The sequence below is a fragment of the Talpa occidentalis genome, unplaced genomic scaffold (genome assembly GCF_014898055.3).
Source record: "Talpa occidentalis isolate TD23 unplaced genomic scaffold, MPIMG_talOcc4v2.1 talOcc4.3, whole genome shotgun sequence".
NCBI classification, from domain to species: Eukaryota; Metazoa; Chordata; class Mammalia; order Eulipotyphla; family Talpidae; genus Talpa; species Talpa occidentalis.
The window spans coordinates 25,562,641-25,587,237 of NW_023603184.1; the positions used below are offsets into that span (position 1 = coordinate 25,562,641).

The following is a 24,597-nucleotide window of genomic DNA, read 5'->3' on the forward strand; positions in this document are numbered from 1 at the left end:
GGAGCGCAGATTTGAGTGGAGGGGGGCGTGGAGGAGGTGTGCCTCCACCCGAGACGGAGAGGGTGGGCTGTTGGAGCCTGCGGAGGGGTGTGCTGGGAAACACAGGAGGGAACAAGAAACCCGCGCAGAGATTGCGCATGGGGGTGGGGGGCGGAGAGGGGTAGGGAAGGGGGGGGAGGGAGGCAGGATGCGGAGTTGGCGCTCAAACTGGATGGTCCTCACCTCGGCACCATACGACCAAGAATTGTCTGGTCTGGAGCAAAGGACGAGGGGGTCTGAAACTTTATGTCATTTTCTCATAAACACGTGACCCCCCTGCAGTCCAGATGGTTTTAATCACTGGAGGAAAAAAGCGGCTCTGCTGGTATCCATGAAAAGCCGGAGCTGGGAGAGTCTGGGAAAAGCTGCCTGTACAGTCTGCCTGGCTTCAAACAAACCCAAGAACTCTTCCCATTCTCCTAGTCCTAGACCTGGCCAGGGGAAGCCCTGCAAACATTAAAGAAGCTACATTTGGAACTGCAGCAGTAGCAGAGGATCTCTGTCCTTTTAAAGGAGTCCCGTGTGCACCCAAAATACCAAGGGCATTCCAAGAATGTGTTTTAAATACCCCATTAGCTTGCAAAACCAAAAACTAGGAAAGGGTGTCATTAAATAATAAGCACTGGAATACTAGCAGTGAGAATCTGTGATTCATTAGTGGAATTGTGAAAGAAATTGTTAACCCACTACGACAATGCACTTGGAAAAAAATAATGCAAAATAACTTAAAACGCAAACCCATACACACTTGGTGGGAGGTTAGGAAGTTTTGGAACCCCATTTCTCCTCCCATAAGTCACTATAAATCGGCCTTGATACTTAAGTGCACAAATTGACTTTCACAGACCTAGTTACATTTTGAAGGAACAAATGTGTATGAATGAACACAAACAGGCTCTAAGGCATGCTCCAAGACATGTTTCAAAACCCAAGCCAAGTCAATTGTCACATGCCCCAAAGAGGTATTTACTCAGCTGCAGGGCAAGCAAAAATAATGGGGAGTTTAAGATACATCCTAGAAATAATTTAACTTGTTCATTACTGAATAAAGTTCCCTGGCTGAAAAAATATATTAACATGAATTTTAGTATTAACTCTTTATCTCTATAATATTGATGCCAGAGAATTTACCTTTCAAGCAGAAGGCCTTCTGTACAGTGTGACACATTTGTCTGTTAAAAATAAATCAATTCTTGGAAAAGTGAATGGGTTTTACATTTTAAAAAAACCCAAACTTTCAGATCGTGTTGAAGCTCACAGGCGACATCTTGAAACTAAGCAAATCAGGACAAGATTTACTCCAAACTCAAAATTTCACAGTGAGTTTTGACTCTCATTCAATGAAGCACTTGAGCACCTAGACCATTGATTGGATTAGCCTCCTCTCATCTTCTCCATTCTCAAATTAGGGTGGTTCTACTCTCCACAAGCAACAAGAGAATTCAGGTACAAGAATCCTTAGGGAATACTAGCCACAGAATTTAACAACACCCCAGGCAAATTTCACCTGCAGCTACCTAAGTTCTGATAGGAAGTTCTTCCAAAACTATTAAAACTTCTACTATTAAAGCCCTGCTTTTCTGGGGCTTCCCTGGTGGCACAAGGGGTTGAGATGAAACCTATGGGGCTATCCGCAGCCACTGCAGCAAGAGTTCCATCCTCAGCCAGGGAGCAACCCATATGGCACGGCAGACCTCTCCTGGTTCACCAGCTGCTCCCCTCAGCAGTGTACTTCATTTCAGTCAGTCCACCTGTTCTGCTCCCCACTCTGTCTCTGGTGAATCCTCTCACCCCCCCCCACCCCGCTCCTCTGGCCTGTACCCCAGTTCTTGTATGCATAAACAAATAAATCTTTAAAAAATAATAATAATAAAGGCCTGCTTTTCTGATGAGTGAGATCTATAAAGAAAGATCAACAGAAAGTATCAAGATTGGGCCTCCCTGGTGGTGCAAGGGGTTAAGCACCTCACTATGAAGCAATTTGCAGCCTTTGCAGCATGAGTTCCATCCCTGGCCGGCCAGGGAGAAATCCACATGGCGCCGCAGACTTCTTCTGTCTCACCCACTTCTCCCCTCAGCGGTGTATTTCAGTCAGTCTGCCTCTTCTGTTCCCCACTCTGTCTCTGGTGGATCCTCTCACACACACCCATCTCTGGCCTGTACCCCAGCTCTTGTATGCATAAATAAATAAATCTTTGAAAAAAAAAAGTATCAAGATTTTTTTCTCTTCAGACCCAGGAAAGCAATTGTTTTCATCTCTGGCAGCAGCTGCTGTTGCCTTTACTTTGCTAAAGCAATGTAAGAGAACAATAGGAGACACTAATAGTTACTGTTTGCCAATTATATTACAAATCATGTGGTGAACTTTTTTAATTCTGAAGAAAAGCTTTATTTAGAATTGCTTTTTCAGAAAGAAAAATATCCCTTAAATTTTCTAAATATAGTCTTGATGTCAATATGAATTTTAGTGGTGGTCACAGATTTATTAGACACTGACATCTGAAATATTTTTAGTGCTAAGTGGTGCTAATTTGGTTATTTGCACTAACCTAATGTCCACGTCACTTGACAAACAAAGCCAACTATGAAAAAGGAGCTAAAGGAGATATCAGCTCTATGCAGACAGGGACCCATCTATCTTGTTGATAATTACAAGCTAAATGCCTAGCACATTGCCCAGCTTAAAAATACATGCACGATCAATATATGGTCTCTGAATTAATAAAAGATAAACAAAAACACTCACCATAAAGTTACAATCCTGTATAGGCATGTGTCTTGTAAACAACAGACTGAAAAAAATGCTTTAAGAAGGATACTAGTAGAAAAAAAAGAGGAAGGGGTAATTAGCATTAGCCTGCTTTGTTCAGAAATCTATGTTCAGAAATGTACAGAAACTGCTTGAAGTACAAAGCAGTTACAGAAGGAATTTGGTATACTTGGTGCCTAGGCTAGGGATCTCACAGATAGACTTTCCCATGTCCCCATTATTCAGTCCCCTCAACACAGAGCCAAGACAAGATTTGAGCATAAACATCCTGGCCCTAATTTGGATAGTATGAATACTGTTCCTTTCATCCTCTCTTACACATCTCCTCCACCCCCTGAAGCCATTTCCTCTGTACTGTCTTCTGTCAGTCTAATGAAAGTCTCCTAATCTTTAGAAGCAGTAGCTTTGCTTCTCTTTGTGTGGAGAAGTACAATACACTCTGATTACATGGTTATATTCCATACAGATGCCTGGCAACACATCTTATAGCTAAGGGTCTGTTTAATATTTTAACTGTGAGGGACTTATAATTCAACTATGTTCTATACCAAAATAGCACTTGACATCACAGAGACTGGCTTTACTTCCTTTTGCTATTTTAAATCCTCCACTTCAGTATGGTGAGTAGTTTAGGTTTTCTGGTTCATGGGTTTTGCTTTGGAGAGTTTTTCCTTATTTCTTTGAGGGACAAGAAGGTTAAGATTCTCAAGGTAGTCTTTCAGGTTTGCAAGTCTGATACTCGTGAAGCAGTTACTTCCTCCTAAGGTTTTCTGCCTATAATATTGTGTAGTCATTAAAGGGACCATGAGGACTTATTTATGTCTCCTGATCCAAATTATCATGTTTTCTAAAGCAGGCAACTAGGAAAAATGATTGGTCCAGATGATCTTTAAGTTTCCTAGGTCATGCTTTTCTATACATCCTTTCCTTTTTCTTGTTTTTCTTTTTTTTTTTTTAAGATTTATTTATTTTATTTATACAAGCACTGGGTACAGTCAGAAGCACGGGAGGGTGAGAGGATTCACCAGAGCCAGAGCAGGGAGCAGAACAGGCAGACTGACGAAGCACACTGCTGAGGGGAGCAGCGGGCGCAGCAGGAGAGGTCTGCATGCCTTGTGGGACCCTCGCAGGCATCTGGGGATCCGGTGCTGCAGAGACTGTGGGAGAGCTTCGCAGCCCAGGGCTCAACCACTGCGCCACCAGGGAGGCCCTCTTGTTTTTCATTTTTAATAAAAATAGTAAGTTTTGTTTAAAATGCTGAATTTAATGCTGAAGAAAATTTGTCCTAAAATATTTCAAAGAAAAAATTATTAATCACTACACCAAAATCTCAACAAGTAATATCTAATCCAATCCTGCACCCTATATTCACCCTTGAAATTTTTCCACAGGCATGAAAGACTGAGCCAGTTTTGACATAAAATACCTCTGGTCTATAATCTCGAGGAACAAAGTGCACATCAGAAATAGCTATCAGGAATGCAAAGGGATGATTTTGTCCCTCTTTTACAAGTCTCCCAAAAGGTAAATAGGATTTACATTTATACAGATGCAACTAAATCAATAATATGAATCCTTATGACTAGTTTTTGCAATCAGTAAAGCAAAATAGTTGTATTTGATCACAGTTCCTAATTCTTTGGATTCATCTAAGATCACAATCCCTAATTTTTCTGAATTAGAATCTCCAAGGTTAAGACACACTAAATTCATTCTGAAGTCTTTTTTAGTTCTACACAGAACAATTTTCCTTTAGAGGAAAGCCCCACTCTCACCACACATTTATACAGACTTCTCAAAAGTAATCAAGCAAGTAACTATAAGAATTCAAGTACAATGTAGTACTTTCCTTCACAATAAGCAACTTATTTGGGCGCAATTACCCTTACAATCTACCTCTTACAAAAACAAATAAAATTTCTTAAACTGAATTTTTTTTCAATTATTAGTACTAAATAACGTTTAAACACAGTTAACAAGATTTTAATCAGATCATTGAAGAATTAACCATGTTTTGTTATACAAACATAATTCTGATAGACCATTGAAACTATTGATTACTTTTTGTACCAAGAAAATAATCCACAATAACAACAGATTAAATGTATATTCAATTAAAAACTATTTAACTTTGAAAAATTGTAGGAGGTAGGAAGCACAGAACCAAAAATTACTGACATCATGACCTAAAAAAAAATTTTAATACATGGGCCTCCTTGGTGGCAAAGGGGTTACCGTCTCAGTGCTATCAAGCTATCACCAGTCACTACAGTATGAGTTCAATGCCTAGCCAGGAAGCTAACCCACATGGTGCAGCAGACCTCTCCTGTCTCACCCACTGCTCCCCTCAGCAGTGTATCTCAGTAGATCTGCCTGTTCTGCTCCCCACTCTGTCTCTGTTGAATCCTCTCACCCCCCAGCACCTCCGGCTTACACCCCAGTTTTTGTATGCTTAAATAAATGAATATTTTTTAAACATTTAATATGTATGTGTGTATATTCCCAGTTAAAAACTTCAAAAACAGTATAAAATATTTATATATATGCAGAAAAGGAAGTATACTCTGGCTCTCTAGTTCCCCTTCCTGAGGTCAATCACTATAGTTTCTTATATACTCTTCCAGAAATGTTTGAAGGGAATGCAAAATTATTTGTGTGTGCAATGTACTTTTGAGAGGAGATCCTTAGCCTATAACAGATTCTCAAAAGGATTCATGATCTCAAAAAAAAAAAAAAAAGGAAGAATCACCATTCTAGAGCAAAACTAAAGGTCTGTGCTCTACCCTGATCTATTGGTACAAATAGTAGAACTGGAACTTTCAGTTAGCTTATGGGCATTACTATGCACAATTCCAAGCTAAAAAATAGCTTCAGCAAGAAATGTTGGTTAACATTCAGATGTGGTTATAAAATACCACATCTGTTTGTAAATAACTTCCTGATTTTTATGTTTTTCTCAAACAATCCCTCCAGTGACTAGTTCCTTCTGTTGTATTTACTGACCAACAGTGAAAACCTATAGGAAATTTCTGGCATACATATGTATACACACATACACAAAGACAGTAAGCATTTTTCTCTCACAACCAGAATATTTTCTATTGAAGAAGAGAAAGATTTTATTTCCATATACACAGAATTTATGGAAGATATTAACTTAGTACTTGTAGATATAATTAATATAATTAATAAGACTATTAATAAAGGTCTTAAGAAACATATCCTTTAAGATATACTTTAACTTTATCAAGATGGTAAATTTCAATTGGATTTCAGTAATTATTTTCTTAAATGTTATAATTGGGATTTTAACATAAAATTACAAATAAGTTATTTGTTTTTTTTCTTTTCCTTTCTTTTTTAAAAATTTATTTATTTATGCATACAAGAATTGGGGTTCAGCCCTATGTTTATAGCAGCACTATTTACAATAGCTAAGCTTTGGAAACAGCCTAAATGCCCAAAAATAGATGACTGGATCAAGAAGATGTGGTACATATATACCATGGAATATTACTCAGCATTCAAAAAAGATAAACACATGCAATTTGCAGCAACATGGATGGCGCTGGAAGGGATCATGCTCAGCGAAATAAGCCAGAAAGAAAAAGAAAAATACCGGATGGTCTCACTCATAGCAGGAATCTAGAAAACTTAAATAAGGGACCAGGAAAACGAATAACTATAAGAAAGTGAAAATCAAAATCAACAAAAATCTATGAACCAGAGACACTTTTGGGGGGTGGGTGGAGGGAGGGGAGGGATTGGGGTCAAAATGGGGGGGGGGTTGAAATTGTATGGGGAATATAAAAATAAAATTTATTATAAAAAAAAAGAATTTCACATTACTGGCAAGTTGAAAAGAGCAGCTCAGCTTATAGTGAAAAAAAATAAAAAAGAATTGGGGTTCAGGCCAGAGGTGTGGGGGTGGGAATGTGAGAGGATTCACCAGAAACAGAGTGGGGAGCAGAACAGGCAGATCTACTGAAATACACTGCTGAGGGGAGCAGAGGGCAAGACAGGAGAGGTCTGCTGTGCCCTGTAGGTAGCTCCCTGGCCTACCAGGGATCAAACGTGCTGCAGAGACTGGAGGCTTGGGATAGCTTCACAGTGCTGTGCTTAACCCCTTGCTACCAGGGAGGCCCTCCCTAAATTATTAGTTTTTTTAAAGGATGTAAGAGATAATAACCAAATTGTTTCACTTACTCCCTCTTTCATAACAAAGTCTATTTTCTTGCCTGAAGGAAATGTAGTTCCTTTCCAGTGTATATGAAAGATATAATACATAAAATCAATGTTCTTTTCTATAATCAGCTTACAAAAAAGTTCAGTCTGACCTAGCTTCATGGGGGGGGAAAGGGATGTTGTAATGTTGTTCAGGGTTTTATTTCAAATGCCAGGCTATTTATTATTTATTTAAAGAAAGCATTAGGAGAGCTTGACTGATAATGCTGGGTAGGCTGGATCTGGAAGAGAACAAGATGCCAGATGCTCTTTAAATGGGTAGGAAATAGAACACTGTCAGCAAGGCTCAGTGGATCTGGAAGCTCCTTGTTTGTAGGTTTTTGCTGAATAGTCCTTTTAACTTCTCTCAGGGACCTGATGATAATTTTTGATGGAGAAAAGCTATGGCCTAAAAGTTCATTGATTTGAAATATTAGTTACCAGTCTTTGTTTCAGTGACATCAATCTGAGATCAATTAAACAGTTCTAGACTAAAGAAAGATTAATGCAGGGGAGGAGGAGGGAGAAGGGTGAGAGGAAGGGAGGCAGGAGCACAGGGGACTGTGGTGATGGTGCCTTGGGGAAGGAAATTCTAGGGGGACTCAATCTGAGGGGGTGGGGGGAAGCAAATATTGTCTTAAAAATGTAAAAAAATAATAAATGTTAAAATAAAAAAAAGAATTACAACAGGGGTCTAAGTAAAAAAAAAAAAGATTTATTCTTGTCACTAAGTTCATTGAATTTTTCCCAACAAGCATCACTGAAATAAGAATTATGAAATACAACATCTTATAGTCATTTTTCATATTATTTGCAAAAAATTAGCATAATTCAAATAAGGAATATATGGTTATATTCTTTAGCCATGTACACATTTCTTTATCCACCTGATAAGCATTTATTAAACATCTACAAAAAATTGCAAAAAAACAAAATAACTATTTGCTAAATGTCTGCAAAAAAAAAGGGAAATAAGTTATAGAAGAAAATTCCAAATTCCAATTCTACTGGGGAAGGTATATGCAAACAATTAGAATTAAGTAAGTGGTATTTAAATACTAGGGGAGGGAATTAGGAATTGGCAAAAGGAGTAAAGATTCTTATTAAGAGTTGAGAGAAAGAGGGTTGGAACCAACCTTTGACAACTGTTATAATTTCCATTTCAGTAAATAAAAAGAAGAGGAGATAATTCAAAACCAAATAAATTGCCTAAGTTGTGAAAGTAAAATACTAGCTTCAAAATCAATCATTGGTCCTCATGGTTGTCTAGAGTAACAGAAGCTAAAAAGGTAAATTAGGTGAAAAACAGTTTGGCTTTTCATCAAAAAGTTGAAGATAGAATTACCATTTGACCCAGCAATTCCACTCTTAGGTATATACCTGAAAGATGGAAAACAGGTGTTCACACAAACACTAGTTCATGAATGTTCACAGCAGCACTAGCCACAATAACCAAAAGCATAAGTTAAGCCTACATTGACTGATACAGGGTCCAATCTAGGAAGGCCATGAAAGCAACAAGAAATTCGAGCTTAATTCTGAAGGGTGTTGAGAGACAATATTTTTGAAAAGAAGAGTATGTAACATGATACGCATTTGGGGAAAATAACTTTAGATGTAATATGCAGAATAATTTAGAAACAAAGGTAGTTTTCAACCTTCAGTGCGCACCAGAAATCATCTGAGAACTGCAGTCACTTTCAGTTACTTTATGTTTCTGTAAAGAATAAAATATTTGTCTAATGGGGAAAAAAATGATCCAAGGTGCTTTTCAAAATGCAATGCTTGGTCCAAGATAGAGTAGAGGTACATATAGATGAAAATATATATATATATATGTATATGGGACATTTCAGACTACAGGCTAGAGTCAAGAAGATGATGTCTAGTTCAGAAATGCCCAAGTTTACATTCTTAGTATAATAACATAACTATTTCCTAGATAAATGGAATGATACATGCTTAGGAAGTTTCTGCTAAAATTGTAAATTATGAAAAGGTTGCTCACACTAACATTTGTATCATCACATTTAGGACTTGGAAATTTAAACATCGGTAAGATATGAGCGCAGTTTGTCATTCCATTGCTAAGTGGTGGCTAATCTTGACATTTCTCTTATGCCAGGAAACACAGCTGACACAGAGGCAATTGAGGACAGCCTCCTCAGTCTCCTAGACTATCAAGCTCTTCCCAGAACTTACATCTATCTTATTTTCACCTTTCTTTCCTATTTCTTTCTCTTTTATTTTTGAATGTCTAGCATTCCATTATGTCCTTAGGTCCTTCCTCCTGTGTATCTAACTCATCAGTCAACTTTCAATTCATCAAGACTTAAGTGTTGGTTACAAATGAATTGGAAGTTGTCACTAGAAATTCTCTGTGTGCAGAAACATTAATTCCAAAGGACACCTGTACCCCTATGTTTATAGCAGCACTATTTACAATAGCTAAGCTTTGGAAACAACCCAAATGCCCAAAAATAGATGACTGGATCAAGATGTGGTACATATACACCATGGAATATTACTCAGCAATTAAAAAAGATAAACACATGCAGTTTGCAGCAACATGGATGGAGCTGGAAGAGATCATGATCAGTGAAATAAGCCAGAAAGAAAAAGAAAAATACCAGATGGTCTCACTCATAACAGGAATCTAAAAAACCTAAAGAAGGGACCAGGAAAAAGATTAATTAATACAAAGTAAAAATCAAAATCAACAAGCAACTATAAACCAGAGACACACTGGGGGAGGAGGGTGGGCAGGGAGAGGAAGGATTAGGGTCAAAATAAGGGGGGGGGGAGGCGCAATTGTATGGGGACTATAACCAAAATGAAAATGCATATATTGTGCAAAAAATGAAAAATGATGTAAGAATTATATAAAATATTAAAAAAATTCTCTGTGTGCATCTGTGTGTGTGTACATGTGTGTTTCTCACTAGCAAATGTGATCTATAATTGCTAATACCCTCAGCTTTCCAACACAGAAACTCTAATACTGTGAAGGAATAGATCCTTTACTGACCACAACTCAGTTTGTTTTGCAAAAAAAAACAAGCCTTCAGAACATCTTCAGAAAAAGTGATTTCTGATAAACAGTGCTGAAGTCGACTGACAGAAAAAGTAACTTCATCACTTTTGAAACCCAGCCGTAAAGTTTAATAGACATAGACAAGTTTCACTACAAACCTCCTTCCAGTACTACACACTGTTCCACAGTCCCTTTCTTTATTCTTAATGATTTAGACCTCCTTCTTGATCCCATACACCCACAGCAACTTTTCCAAGTTTATTTTCAAAACTTCTAATTACTGTCAGCAGGTAACCTTGCCTTCACCACTGACAAAACAGAGATGTAATTCTCTCAATGTTCCTCTGCTATGTCAAAAAGCATCTTCTTTCCTCCCTATCTTCTGTCCTAGAAAGTATGTCTTCTCCTTTTGAAGAATAACCTCTACTATGTTAGATCTCCTGTTTCTTGCAGCTTACTCCTTATTTTCCTACCCATCCATTTTTGTGAGTACCTCTTTCTATAGTTTTCTGAGAAAGGGTGCATAGGAAATGATTTTTTCTTAATATTTTGCAAGGATGAAAATTATTTCAAACTATTCTCTAACTGGATTGACAATTTGGCTGGGTAAAGAATTCTACATAAAAGATATTCTTGATTCAGATTTTAGAAAACATTGCTGTACTGGCCCTATACTTTTAATATGGTAATGCTTTTTTTTTTTTATTCTGTCTCTGGAAGTATATAGGATCTTTTCTACCTGAAATTTCATAATAATATACCGTGGTTCACAGTACTTTTTCAAACATTGTTCTAAAGCACATTGTGTGCCTCCCTGGTGGCCTAGGGATTATGTCTCAGCGCTGTCACTGCTGCTGACCCCCGGCCAGGTTGCTAACCCACATGGTGCAGCAGACCTCTCCTGTCTCGCCCACTGCTCCTCTCATCAGTGTATTTCAGTAAATCTGCCTGTTCTGTTGCCCACTCTGTCTCTAATGAATCTTCTCACCTCCCCCCCAACCTCTGGCCTACACCCCAGGTCTTCCACACAAAAATAATTTTTTAATTTTTTGAAAATTAAAGAAAAAATTAAAAAATAAGGCACATTGTAAGACCTTTTAATCTAGTTCCAATAAAACTTCTATTATTTTTGTGATGAATTTCCCTTGCTGTATTTTTTCTGGTTTCTCTTCTAGAACTCCAATGACTTACACATTGGGCCTCCTAGATTGACCTAAGTATTCACCTCATTGTCTTTTTGTTCAACTATAAGGTAAATTTTGTAAGTTTTACCTTCAAACTCTTCATTTGTTTTTATCTTTTTTAAAGATTTATTTATTTATTTATTTATTTATTTATTTATTTATACAAGAACAGGGGTACAGGCCAGATGCGTGGGAGGTTGAGAGGATTCACCGGAGACAGAGCCGGGAACAGAACAGGTAGAATGACAAAATACACTGCTGAGGGGAGCAGCGGGCGAGACAGGAGAGGTCTGCCGCGCAATGTGGGACCCTCGCAGGCTGACCAGGATCGAACTGGCGCTGCAGAGGCTGCGGACAGCTTCACAGCGAGGCACTCAACCACTTGCACCACCAGGGGAGGCCCTCTTCAATTTATTTTTAACTATTATAAAAGTTATTAAAAGAATAAATAAATAAAATCAAAGGAAAGACAAACACAATGGCAAATACAGATGTTAACATATCAATATTAACTCTAAATGTAAATGGACTAAACTCTTCAATAAAAAGACACAGAGTTGCAGCCTGGATTAAGAAACAAAACCCAACCTTTTGCTGTCTCCAGGAAACACATTTAGCTACAAAAGATAAAAATAGGCTCAAAGTTAAAGGATGGAAAACAATCCTACAAGCAAATGGACCAAAAAAGAAAGCAGGAACAGCTATACTTATATCAGATAAAACAGATTTCAAACTCAAAAAGATAAAAAGAGACCCCAATGGTCACTACATTATGACCAAGGGGACAATACTTCAAGAAGAAATAACACTCATTAACATATACTCACCAAACAAAGGAGCACCAAAATATATCAGACAACTGTTGTCCTCTCTGAAAACAGACATCAGAGAAAACACGTACGTAGTGGGAGACTTCAACACACCACTATCAACAATGGATAGATCAACAAGACAAAAAATAAGTAAAGAAACCAAAGCTCTAAATAAGGACCTAGAGCAATTGGGCTTAACAGACATCTATAGAACACTAAACCCAAAAAAACGGAGTACACATTTTTCTCAAGCGCACACGGATCATTCTCCAGGATCGATCACATACTGGGGCACAAGACAAACATCAACAGATACACCAAGATTGAAATCATATCAACCATCTTTTCTGACCATGAAGGCATCAAACTAGAAATAAACCATAAAAAGAAGGCAAGGAACTTTCCTACCTCATGGAGATTAAAAACCACACTACTGGAAGACCACTGGACTAATGAGGAGATCAAAGAAGAAATTAAAAAATTCTTTGAATTGAACGACAAGGAGGACACCAATATCCTAAATGTATGGGATGCAGCAAAAGCAGTAATAAGAGGAAAATATATAGCAATAGAAGCTCACATCAAGAAACAAGAAAGAACGCAAAGAAACAACCTAATCTCGAAGCTCAAAGATCTAGAAAAAGAACAACAAAAAAACCCCAAAACCAGTAGAAGAAAAGAAATAATAAAAACCAAAGCAGAAATAAATGAAATTGAAACTAAAAAAACAATCCAAAAGATCAATGAAACCAAGAGCTGGTTCTTTGAAAAAATCAATAAAATAGACAAACCCCTAGCAAGGCTCACAAAGGAAAAAAGGGAGAAAGCACAAATAAACAGGATCATCAATGAAAGAGGAGAAATCACAACGGACACAGCAGAAATCAAAAGAATAATCAATAACTACTATGAACAGTTATATGGAAACAAGTTTAACAATCTAGAGGAGATGGACAAATTCCTACAACTCTACAATCACCCAAAGCTAGATAAAGAAGAAATAGAACACCTAAACAGACCAATTACAATTAGCGAAATTGAAATGGTAATCAAAAACCTCCCCAAAAACAAAAGCCCAGGACCTGATGGATTTACAAATGAATTCTACCAAACATTCAGAGACGAATTAGTGCCTATCCTTCACAAACTCTTCCAAAAAATTGAGAAGGAAGGGACAATACCAAACACGTTTTATGAAGCCAACATTACACTAATACCAAAACCGAACAAGGACAACACAAAAAAGGAAAACTACAGGCCAATCTCCCTAATGAACACTGATGCAAAAATCCTCAATAAAATTTTAGCTATCAGAATGCAACAATGTATCCATAAGATAATTCACCACGACCAAGTAGGATTCATTCCAGGGACACAAGGATGGTTTAACATCCGAAAATCAATCAACGTTATCCAACACATCAACAAAAAGAAATATAAAAACCATATGATAATATCAATAGATGCTGAGAAAGCTTTCGACAAAGTGCAACACCCATTCATGATAAAAGCCCTTGAAATTCTTGGGATACAAGGAACATACCTCAACATCATAAAGGCCATCTATGACAAGCCAACAGCCAGTATCATTCTCAATGGTGAAAAGCTGAAAGCAATTCCATTAAGATCTGGAACAAGACAAGGATGTCCACTCTCACCACTGCTTTTCAATATAATACTGGAAGTCCTAGCCAGGGCAATAAGACAAGAGAAAGACATCCAAGGAATCCAAATAGGAAAAGAAGAAGTCAAACTATCACTATTTGCAGACGATATGATATTATACATAGAGAACCCCAAAAACTCCACAGAAAAGCTAATTCAACTCATCAATCAGTTCAGTAAAGTGGCAGGATACAAAATCAACACGCAAAAGTCAGTAGCCTTCCTATACACAAACAATAAATCTGAAGAAGAAGAAATCAAAAAAACCATCCCTTTTGTTATTGAAACAAAAAAAATCAAATATTTGGGAATAAATCTAACAAAAGAGGTAAAGGACCTATACAAAGAAAACTATAAAACACTGTTAAAAGAAATAGAAGAAGACACAAAGAAATGGAAAGACATCCCCTGCTCATGGATTGGAAGAATAAACATTATTAAAATGGCCATCCTACCAAAAGCAATATACAGATTCAATGCTATTCCAATCAAAATTTCAATGTCATTCTTCAAAGAAATAGAACAATTATTGATGAAATTCATATGGAATCACAAAAAACCCCGAATAGCCAAAGCTCTCCTGAAAAAAAAAGAAGGGAATGGAGGCATCACACTCCCAGACTTCAAACTCTACTACAAAGCCATAATCATCAAAACTGCATGGTATTGGAACAAGAACAGACATACAGACCAATGGAATCGAATAGAAAATCCAGAAATAAACCCACAGATTTATGGTCAACTAATCTTTGACAAAGGAGCAAAGAATATGCATTGGAGCAAAGAAAGTTTGTTCAATAAATGGTGCTGGGAAAACTGGGTCGCTACATGCAAAAGAATGAAGCTTGACCACTACCTCACACCATACACAAAAATCAACTCAAAATGGATTAAAGAACTAGACATAAGACCTGAAACCATAAAATATATAGAAGGAAATATAGGCGAAACACTACGTGATTTGCACATCAAAGACATCTTTACAGACACATCACCCAAAGCAGTGATAGTGAAGGCAAAGATAAACAGCTGGGACTACATCAAATTAAAGAGCTTTTGCACAGCAAAAGAGACAATAACAAAAACAAAGAGAAACCCCACCAACTGGGAGAACATTTTTGCACCCAACACTAATGATAAAGGACTGATCACAAAAATCTACAAAGAGCTGATGAGACTCAACAACAACAAAGAAAATAATCCAGTTAAAAAATGGGCAGAAGAGCTAAAAAGAAACTTCTCTGAAGAGGAAATGCAAATGGCCAACAGGCATATGAAAAAATGTTCAACATCACTTGTCATCAGGGAAATGCAAATCAAAACTACCATGAGATACCATCTTACACCAGTGAGAATGGCACATATTAAAAAAACTAGCAACAACAAATGTTGGCGAGGGTGTGGAGAAAAAGGAACTCTTCTGCACTGTTGGTGGGAGTGCAAACTGGTCCAACCACTGTGGAAAGCTGTGTGGAGATTTCTGGACCTACTGAACATAGAGCTTCCATATGGTCCAGCAATTCCACTCCTAGGTATTTACCCAAAGGACACAGAAACATCAATTCCAAACAACACCTGCACCCCTATGTTTATAGCAGCACTGTTTACAATAGCTAAGCTTTGGAAACAACCCAAATGCCCAAAAATAGATGACTGGATCAAGAAGATGTGGTACATATATACCATGGAATATTACTCAGCATTCAAAAAAGATAAACACATGCAATTTGCAGCAACATGGATGGCGCTGGAAGGGATCATGCTCAGCGAAATAAGCCAAAAAGAAAAAGAAAAATACCGGATGGTCTCACTCATAGCAGGAATCTAGAAAACTTAAATAAGGGACCAGGAAAATGAATAACTATAAGAAAGTGAAAATCAAAATCAACAAAAAACTATGAACCAGAGACACTTTTAGGGGGGCGGGGGCGGGAGGGGATGGATTGGGGTCAGAATGGGGGGGCTGCAATTGTATGGGGAATATAACAATAAAATTTATATAAAAAAAAAAACTATTATATTTTTACTTTCCAAATGTTCTTTCTTGTTCCTACGTTTCCTCTTTTTTTTTTTTCTATAGCAACTTGAGCTTTCTTCTTGCATTCTAATATGATAACTGAGGAATATAATGTTTTGGGTTTTGGTTTTGTTTGTTTGTTTGTTTGTTTGTTTGTTTTGGTCTCTGGAAATTTGTAGGATATTTTCTACCTGAAATTTCATGATGCTATACCGTGGTTCATGGTACTTTTTCAAACGCTGTTCTAAAGCATTACTGTCAACACCTCCTATCTCTACAACCACTCTTTTTCAATGTCTTTTGTTTTTTTTAAAGATTTTTTTATTTATTTATACAAGCACTGGGTACAGTCAGAAGCGAGGGAGGGGAAGAGAATTCACCAGAGCCAGAGCAGGGAGCAGAACAGGCAGACTGACGAAGTACACTGCTGAGGGAAGCAGCGGGCATGGCAGGAGAGGTCTGTGTGCCCTTTTTCAATGTCTTTCATTGCCACCTCTTCTTCAACACACCCTTTAGAAGATCTCCATGGTTCTTTTTTACATAGAGTCTCTCCCTAGGTATCTTTCCTGTTTGTACAGTTTCTATGAAATATACTAACATTTCCAAACTATTGTCTCTAGCTACAACTTCTGAGTTCTAGACCTGAACTTTCAACTAACTAGTGGGTATTTGCACTATATGTACCAAAGACACCTCAAACTTTACATCTTCTTGCTGGCTTCAGGCAGTCTTTGGCTAACACTTAGGTCACCAGTTTAGTAAAGCCTTCTCTGAATTCTTCATATCACTAGGCAAAATGAATGACTCCCTCTTTGTATCTAAAGCACAATTCGTACCCCATAACACCTGTTTACCAGGATTGTTCACCATACCCAATATTTTGACTCTGCTGGAAAGTATACCTCTTGCAGGTACATGGCCCTCAACATCTGGAAAATGGTAGTTATTCAATAAGTAGCTGTTAAATTACAGTAATTTCAAATTACTCCATAGTATAAATGTCTAATTAGGCATTAACTAAGCATAGAATATATGCAGAAACCCAATCCACTAGAAAAAAAATTACCATAAGTTGACAATTTACCTGTAGATATTTTTAACTCTAAAAGATTATTATTTTTTAGCCAAATCTTCCCAATCTTAGGCAAAGGCCAAACGCACATCTTCATGGTTACATACACATACAAATTCAGAATTTAAAAAGTCAATTGGCTTAAATCATTTGTTCACCCAAGCAGGGATCCAAACAGTTTCCTTCGAAGACAGAATACCTTTTTAGTCTTGTTGTCTGGAAGAAAAAAAAGGCAAAAAGATATCTTATATATCATCCGTATAAAAATGTGAGTAAAGGGTAGCCAGCAATCATGCCAACCTGCTGGTAATTTTTTCGAGAAATGTTAAGCGATTAAATAGTAAGGGAAAGGAAGTCACATTACAAATGAAAAACCTATTTTCATTCGTATGCAGCCACTTAAGTGTTGTTGTGGGCTTTCTGTTTACTTTAGTTTTGATTTTTTTTTTTTTCAAACTATGCCCTAATGTCAAGTCTTACTTTTTTTTTTTTCTTTTTCCTGTTGAACTGATGTTATGCTAAGATATAAGCACAAACATATCCTAAGTGTTTTAAATCCATCCAATTGTTTGAGAAGGCATACGTGCTGGGCCAATGAAGCCAAAACATTAGAGCTAGGAATTTTGATGAAGATAATAATTGCTTGCAGACCAGCTTGTTTTAACTTGCTGAACAAAGAACACAATTTTATACCACATTTCATCACGGGCTTTTTCTCTGCATAATCACTGCTATAATGATTACTTTAAAAAGAGATGGTTCACAGGTTAAAGAGTAAGGAAGTTATCAATTAGATTCCATCATCTTCAAAATTTCACTTAGTCAAACTTTATATTAACTAAAAATAAATTTTGCCAGCTTAAACACTGCTTTAAATTTTTACAAACCATTTGTTTAGTGTGAACAGCATAAATCTAGGAATGAAGACAACCAGTAAATTTCCAATACTGCCCCAAATGATTCTATAGCCTTAAATAGGTTAATAATTTCCTTCAGCCTTAGTTTACTTCTAAGACATTCCTAGACAGCAATACAGCTCCATCTTTCTCACACGTGAAGGCTGCATTCAGGCTCCTTACCTATGTCAGAAGTTACTCCTCTCACTCCTTCTATTCAATTGTTTCCATCACTTGCAGACTCCAAAATTCAATATTCAGTCAATAACTACAAGGGCCTATTCCATGACAGGCAATGCAGTGAGGGTAGAAATGACCCTTATCCCTAAGAGGACACTAATAATAGTTTCATGATTAACAGAAAGAATTGTCAAAGTCATTGTGCTTGTTTCACTCTGACTCTGGATTTCTTTCTCCTTATTTCCTCTGGAATATATAATGGAAGTCCTAAAAATTAAGATGGGGTAGATTCACAGGATTGGGTTAAGGCAGGCATTCAGTGATCTGATGGTTACAGGTCCTGGCATTCCAACAATTATCATGTTTTCAAGACTGAAATTAGAGGAAGAGACCAAAATTCCCATTTCACAAGACCAAGGTGCTGTGTGTGTGGTACCAGTGGTGACTGAAGTTTTACTAAATCTTTTTGCCCTCATAACTCCAGCCTCTAGGGCAGAACTCTTTGGAACTCAGCAAGCTATATTCACTTCTGATCACTTAAAGCAGGGAGTCATTCATTTCAGCCATCAGTATCAAGACCTCCAAACTGAGTGTGAAAAACCTGTGAATTATAGAGAGGAAGAGAAGGTGGGAAGTGAGAGTTTTATGTTGTCCAGAAGGGATCAGATGCCAATGGCAAACCATAAATTTGAGACTCCAAAGTAGATACTTGCTCATCCTTCCCCCTCTATCCATTCTCTTGGTGTCTGTATGCCAATCTCCAGCACTCTTTACCGCTATCTTTTGCTTCCCCTGATCCTTGCCATTCAGTGATTATTTGGTTCTGACCTTCACCTTGTTCTGATCATGGATCAAAGATATGTTCCCAGTCTGAAATGGTATCTGGCTCCAGATGCCTAGCCCAAGCCTGACCACAAACTAACTTTGTTCTCTTGCCATCTGTTCCAATGGACTCATTTCAGTCTTATACAGCTTCTGGTCCTACTTTCTCATCCACTGCTGCCTGGTGCTGGCCAGAATTATAGAATCCTTTTTAGCTCAATCTGGCAGAACAAAGGAAGTAAGTCAACATTGGTTTATTTAACATGATTTAGAGAAGACAAACATTTCACTGTGGCATGTATATCAAGTTATTATGTTTCTGTGTCTCATGTTTATCATCTTTATTTTATTTTTTTAAAGATTTATTTATTTATTTATACAAGCACTGGGTACAGTCAGAAGCATGGGAGGGTGAGAGAGTTCACCAGAGCCAGAGCGGGGAACAGAACAGGCAGACTGACGAAATACACTGCTGAGGGGAGCAGCAGCGGGCGGCAGGAGAGGTCTGCGTGCCATGTGGGACCCTCGCCTGGCAGCCAGGGATTGAACCGGCGCTGCAGAGGCTGCAGGCAGCTTCGCAACCCAGCGCTCAACCGCTGCACCACGGGGGAGGACCTCATGTTTATCATCTTTAAATAAATACCTTTACCATCACATTCTCTTAAAATGTATTTATACTTAATTAAAATAACATGCTTTCTGGAATTACAACAGTTATATTATGCTTTTCCTGTATTCCTGCATTATCAAAAACATCTAGAAACAAATTGGCTCTCAAAAGGGAATAAAAGTTTTGAGTAATTTATTTTTTTTAGTTTATTATCTACCTCACCTTATAAACTATTTCTGAAATGTTATGTAAAAAAGAAAAAAATGTTGTAAATGAATTAAGTAGAAGAAACTCAATGGCGGGTTCTTTTTCTTGGTGAAGGAGGATTTGGAAATGTTAATGATTATCCCATAATTATTAGGTTTTATATATTTAGATATAATTGCATTGAGTTTTCTGAAAAGGAGACTAATCTTAACAATCTTGTGGGAAAGGAATCATCTAAGCACATTTTATTGTGTTAAATCACTTAAAGCATTGGGTTCCCACTAGTGAATTATTAAAACAGATGCATTTTTCTTTTAAAGAGACAGATTTTTTACTGTTCTAGCATAAAGAGTTGGTTCTACAGTGTTATATAAAGTATGCTTCTGAAATGTGGAAGAGTTAAAGGAGACTCCTCATTTCAGTTCCAAGAAGATGGTGTATCAGGAAAGGGTAAACAGAAGCAAATAATTTCCTGAAATTGTGCCAAGCCTACATGTCAACTGCCTGGCAGGAAATGCTTTTGGAGGGCCTAGATAAACAGACTATCATCTTTTTTGGGAAAAATCTCCTTTGGCTTCTTAACAAGAAAATGCACTGAATTTAAACAGCATTGTAAACACAATAAGTAGAAAAGAGCACTGAAGATTTTGAAGTAATGGTAACATAAGATTCATGACAATTAAGTGATCTGTCCTTCACTTTTACCACACATGAACCTCACTGCTCAAAAAGTATGTAATCAATACAAGTTTCCTGAAACTATGATATAGATTAAATCTTATCTTTCCATTAATTTTTATCATGATTTTGGCAAAGACTTGTGAGAAATTTTCATTTAGCTCCAGTCTTAATACTTTAGCATTATACAATGGCAATATTTTCTTGCATTTATATAGCAATAATATTTGCAAAATATTTTAAATCCATTATCTTAGTTTTTGTTCTATCAAAAAGTGCTAGCACTGACACTCAGGCAGATTAAATAATTTGGCTATAGTCAAAAATAAAGAGGACCAGGTCCAAAGCAAATTTCCTAGTGCATTTCCCTCTGTTCCCTACTACACACCAGATCCTACTGTCACATTTACTAAAATAATCCTTCCACATCACTTCACTTGCACTCTTTTTAACTGCAAAAAGGATGATGAAGATTTATGTGTTGACTCAGAACAACTATCAGTCAGAGAAATCTCCTGTCTTGTGTAAAGCCTAGTAGTCTTTTTACACCTCCTCTTCCACAAGCCTACCAGAACAATTTGTCTACAGCCCCAACCACATCTTCTCCTCCTCCTTTACCCAATGGCAGTAGCCTCTGTCATACTCACCTTGCCCAGTAAGGAACAAAAGAATACAAGAGGTGGCACACCCTCTACTTTGGCATGCCTCATCCTGTAATCAAGCCATCTCAGTAACAATTTGAGTCACATAAACTTGGGGTCCTTTCCCATATTCCAGAACCACCAGCCATTACTTCCAAATATCTACCCAATCTGCTTCTTCCCTCCCAGTTACTTTGCCTTAGTTACTACTGGGTCCGGGGCAGAAGTGGAGGCTAAAAAAAAATGTAATGTTCTCTCCACAAAATGTAGATACAATGGTATATGCTGTCACAAAATGAGAGAAACAAATATCTGCGTAAATAGTATATTTTAAATAATATAATTACCCTGTTATTTCTCATATTTTCAATTATTTCTTAAGATGAAGTATGCTTATAATTATAATTAGGTAAACTTAGTACAGACCAAGAGATATAAAATTTACTCTAGAACTGGAACAATTCTAACCTAGGAAGTTTGGCTTCCTTATCCACTTGTTAAGAGTTTCCTGGAGTGGAAATACATTTCAACATCAATACAGAACAGAAACTTTATAAATGATCACTGGACAAATAAATAAATACTAATGAAGAAATAAACAAATTTCATCCTACATAAATATATTAAAACAAAGCTTAAGAGAATCAAGAGATGTGTTTTAACAGTTTAAAGGAGACACATTGGACAAGAACAAGAAGACAGATATATTAATCTAAAAGCTGCTGGATCTGTCAGGATATATTGTGTCAGTTTTTAAGACATTAAAACTCAAAGTAGGGAACACTTCCAGAATGATGGAGTGAGGAGTTTAACAAGGCATCTATCCACAAAGTCACAACAAAACTGTACACAGTGGCAAAATAATTATTTCAGAAGGTGGCAGGGCAGGTAGGGGTAGGGTGGGGGGATTGACCAGAGGGCGCAACAAATCTCTTACCAATTATTAACTGGCTGCTAAGCTACAGAGATAATCCTAGGAAATCAGGCTTAAACATAAAACTAAGAATTAAAAGAAAAAAACTGAAGAGAGAGGGGCCTCACTGGTGGCCCAGGGGTTAAAGTCTCAGTGCCATCACCAGCCACTGCGTCATAAATTCCATCCCGGCCAGGGAAGTAACCCACATGGCACTGCAGACCTCTCCTGACTCGCCAGCTGCTCCCCTCAGCAGTACATTTCAGTCAGTTCATCTGTTCTGCTCCCCACTCTGTCTCTGGTGAATCCTCTCACCCCCATAACTCTGACCTGCACCCCAGTACTTGAATGCATAAATAAATAAAAATACATCTTTACAAAAAAACTGAGGAATCTGTAGTCACACACTGATACAGATGCAGGATACAGATGCTATAGAAATCAGTCTAAGCAAGTTACTAAACAAACACCAGCAGCAACAATGCTTGAAAAAAGAGGGCATATCACAATCCAGAATTACTGTAACATATTATCTAAAACAAAAATGGACCGGGCCTCCCTGTTGGCGCAGCGGTTGAGTGCTGGCCTGCGAAGCTGCCCACAGCCTCTGCAGCACTGGTTCAATCCCTAGTCACTGGTAAGGGTCCCACATGGCACGCAGACCTTTCCTGTCATGCCCGCTGCTCCCTTCAGCAGTGTATTTGGTCCGTCTGCCTGTTCTGTTCCCCGCTCTGGCTCTGGTGAATTCTCTCACCCTCCCACGCTTCTGATGGTACCCAGGGCTTGTATAAATAAATAAATAAATCTTAAAAAAAAAGTTGGACAAACTACAGTGCATGGTCAATTATGGCCCACTACTTGCTTTTTAAGCAAAGTCTTATTGAAAGATATCTACACTCATTCATTAATGTATTGTGGCAAATTTCACACCACAACAACATAGTTAAGTAGTTACAATAGTGATTACACAGCTTGCAAAACCTAAAACATTTACTATCTGATCCTTTATAGGAGAAGTTTGTTTGTCCTAATCTAAAATGTTTAGTTTTCAACAAAAATTTATGAGGCATATAAATAAATAGGAAAGTGAGACCCATACACAAAAATAGACAGTTAATAGCAACTAGCTCTAAGAATGCCCAAATGTTAGATGGAGCAAACAAAGACATCAAGCCAGTTGTTATAAATATATATATAGGGCCTCCCCTGGTGGCGCAGCAGTTGAGTGCTGGGCTGCGAGGCTGCCCACAGCCTCTGCAGTGCCAGTTTGTTCCCCGGCCGCCAGTGAGGGTCCCACAAAAAAAAAAAAAAAAAAAAATATATATATATATATATATATATTTATAAAGAACTGACAATATTAACAAGTTTTTAAAATTAAGGAAAGCATGACAACAATGACTCAATAGACTATATTAATAAGAAGACAGAAATTATAAAACAAAACAGACAGGAATGCCAGAGTTGAAGAGCACAATAATGGAAATAAACATTCACTAGAGGGACAGACAGTAGATTTGAGACTGGCAATTGAACTCAACCTCACTAGAAGATAAGTCAATAGATTCTCCAAAATAAAGAAAAGGAAAAAAGGATGAAGGAAAATGAATAAGGTTGGGAGATTTGTGGGACACCATCAAGTAAAGTAACGTACATGTAAAGAGTGTCCCAGAAAGAGAAGAGAGAAAGGAGTGAAAAAAAATATTTAAAGAAAAAAATGGGCCTCCTTGGTGGCACAAGGGGTTAAGTATCAGCACTATGAAGCTATCCGCAACTACTGCAGCATGAGTTCAATCCCTGGCCAGGAGAAAACCCACATGGCACAGCAGACCTCTCCTGTTTTGCCCTCTGCTCCCCTCAGCAGTATATTTCAGTCAGTTCGTCTGTTCTGCTCCCCACTCTGACTCTGTGAATCCTCTCACCCCCACACCTCTCGCCTATACCCCAGTTCTTGTATGTATAAATAAATAAATCTTTAAAAAAAGGAAAAGAAAAAAGTGATCAAAAATTCCCAAGTTTGAGGAAAAAAAAACATTAACCTACAAAACACCCCAGAAAAACAGGAAGCCCCAAGTACAATAAACAGAAGAATCCACAAAAATTTACAAGCACTCATAAATGAGTTCATCAAGGTCTCAGGACACAATATTAATATGCTAAAATGAACTGTATTTCTATATTCTAAATATAACCTGAAAATGGAGTTCCATTCACAACAGCATAAAGTACTTAATAATATATGCGTTTAAAAAAATGCGAGATATACACCAATAACTATACCATATTGCTGAGAGAAACAAACTGAAATAGACTGTTATTCCATATTCATGAATTTTATTTTTTATAAGATTTATTTATTTATGCATACAAGAACTGGGGTATAGGCGAGAGGTGTGGGGGTGAGAGGATTCACAGAGACAGAGTGGGGCGCAGAACAGACGAACTGCTTCGCCATGTGGGTTGCTCCCTGGCCAGCCAGGTATCAAACTTGTGCCACAGAGTCTGCGGATTGCTTCAGAGTGTGGTGTTTAACCCCTTGCGCCACCAGGGAGGCCCATATATTCATGAATTTTAAAACTCAAATATTGTTAAGACTATAATTCTCCTCAAATCGTAATGCCTATTGAAATCCTAATAGCATTATGTATAAGTTGACAAACTGGATTTAAATTTTATGGAAATACAAGTGACCTTGAATAAAAAAGCAATCTTTAAAATTATGAATATAGTTGGCAGATGTAGAGGGTAGGACAGGACACTGAGCAGGTTTTCTAGGATCCAGCAGGTTTTCTAGGATCCAGATCATGCAGGCCTCCCAGCCCCCAGCAAGTCT

At 37.5% G+C, this 24,597-nt stretch overlaps 1 protein-coding gene across 6 annotated transcripts in view; it reads right to left on the reverse strand.

Moving 5' to 3' along the window:
- DENND2B (DENN domain containing 2B) overlaps window positions 1–24,597 on the reverse strand; it is a 174,289-nt gene that overhangs the window by 143,080 nt on the left and 6,612 nt on the right. Inside the window, exon 1 of one of the 6 annotated variants that reach the window (XM_054699357.1) lies at window positions 223–237. The exons of the other annotated variants lie outside the window; for them this stretch is intronic. The gene's annotated coding sequence lies outside the window, so the exon portion shown is untranslated. Of the gene's footprint in view, window positions 1–222; window positions 238–24,597 lie in introns of those variants that run through there. 6 annotated transcript variants of the gene reach the window in all.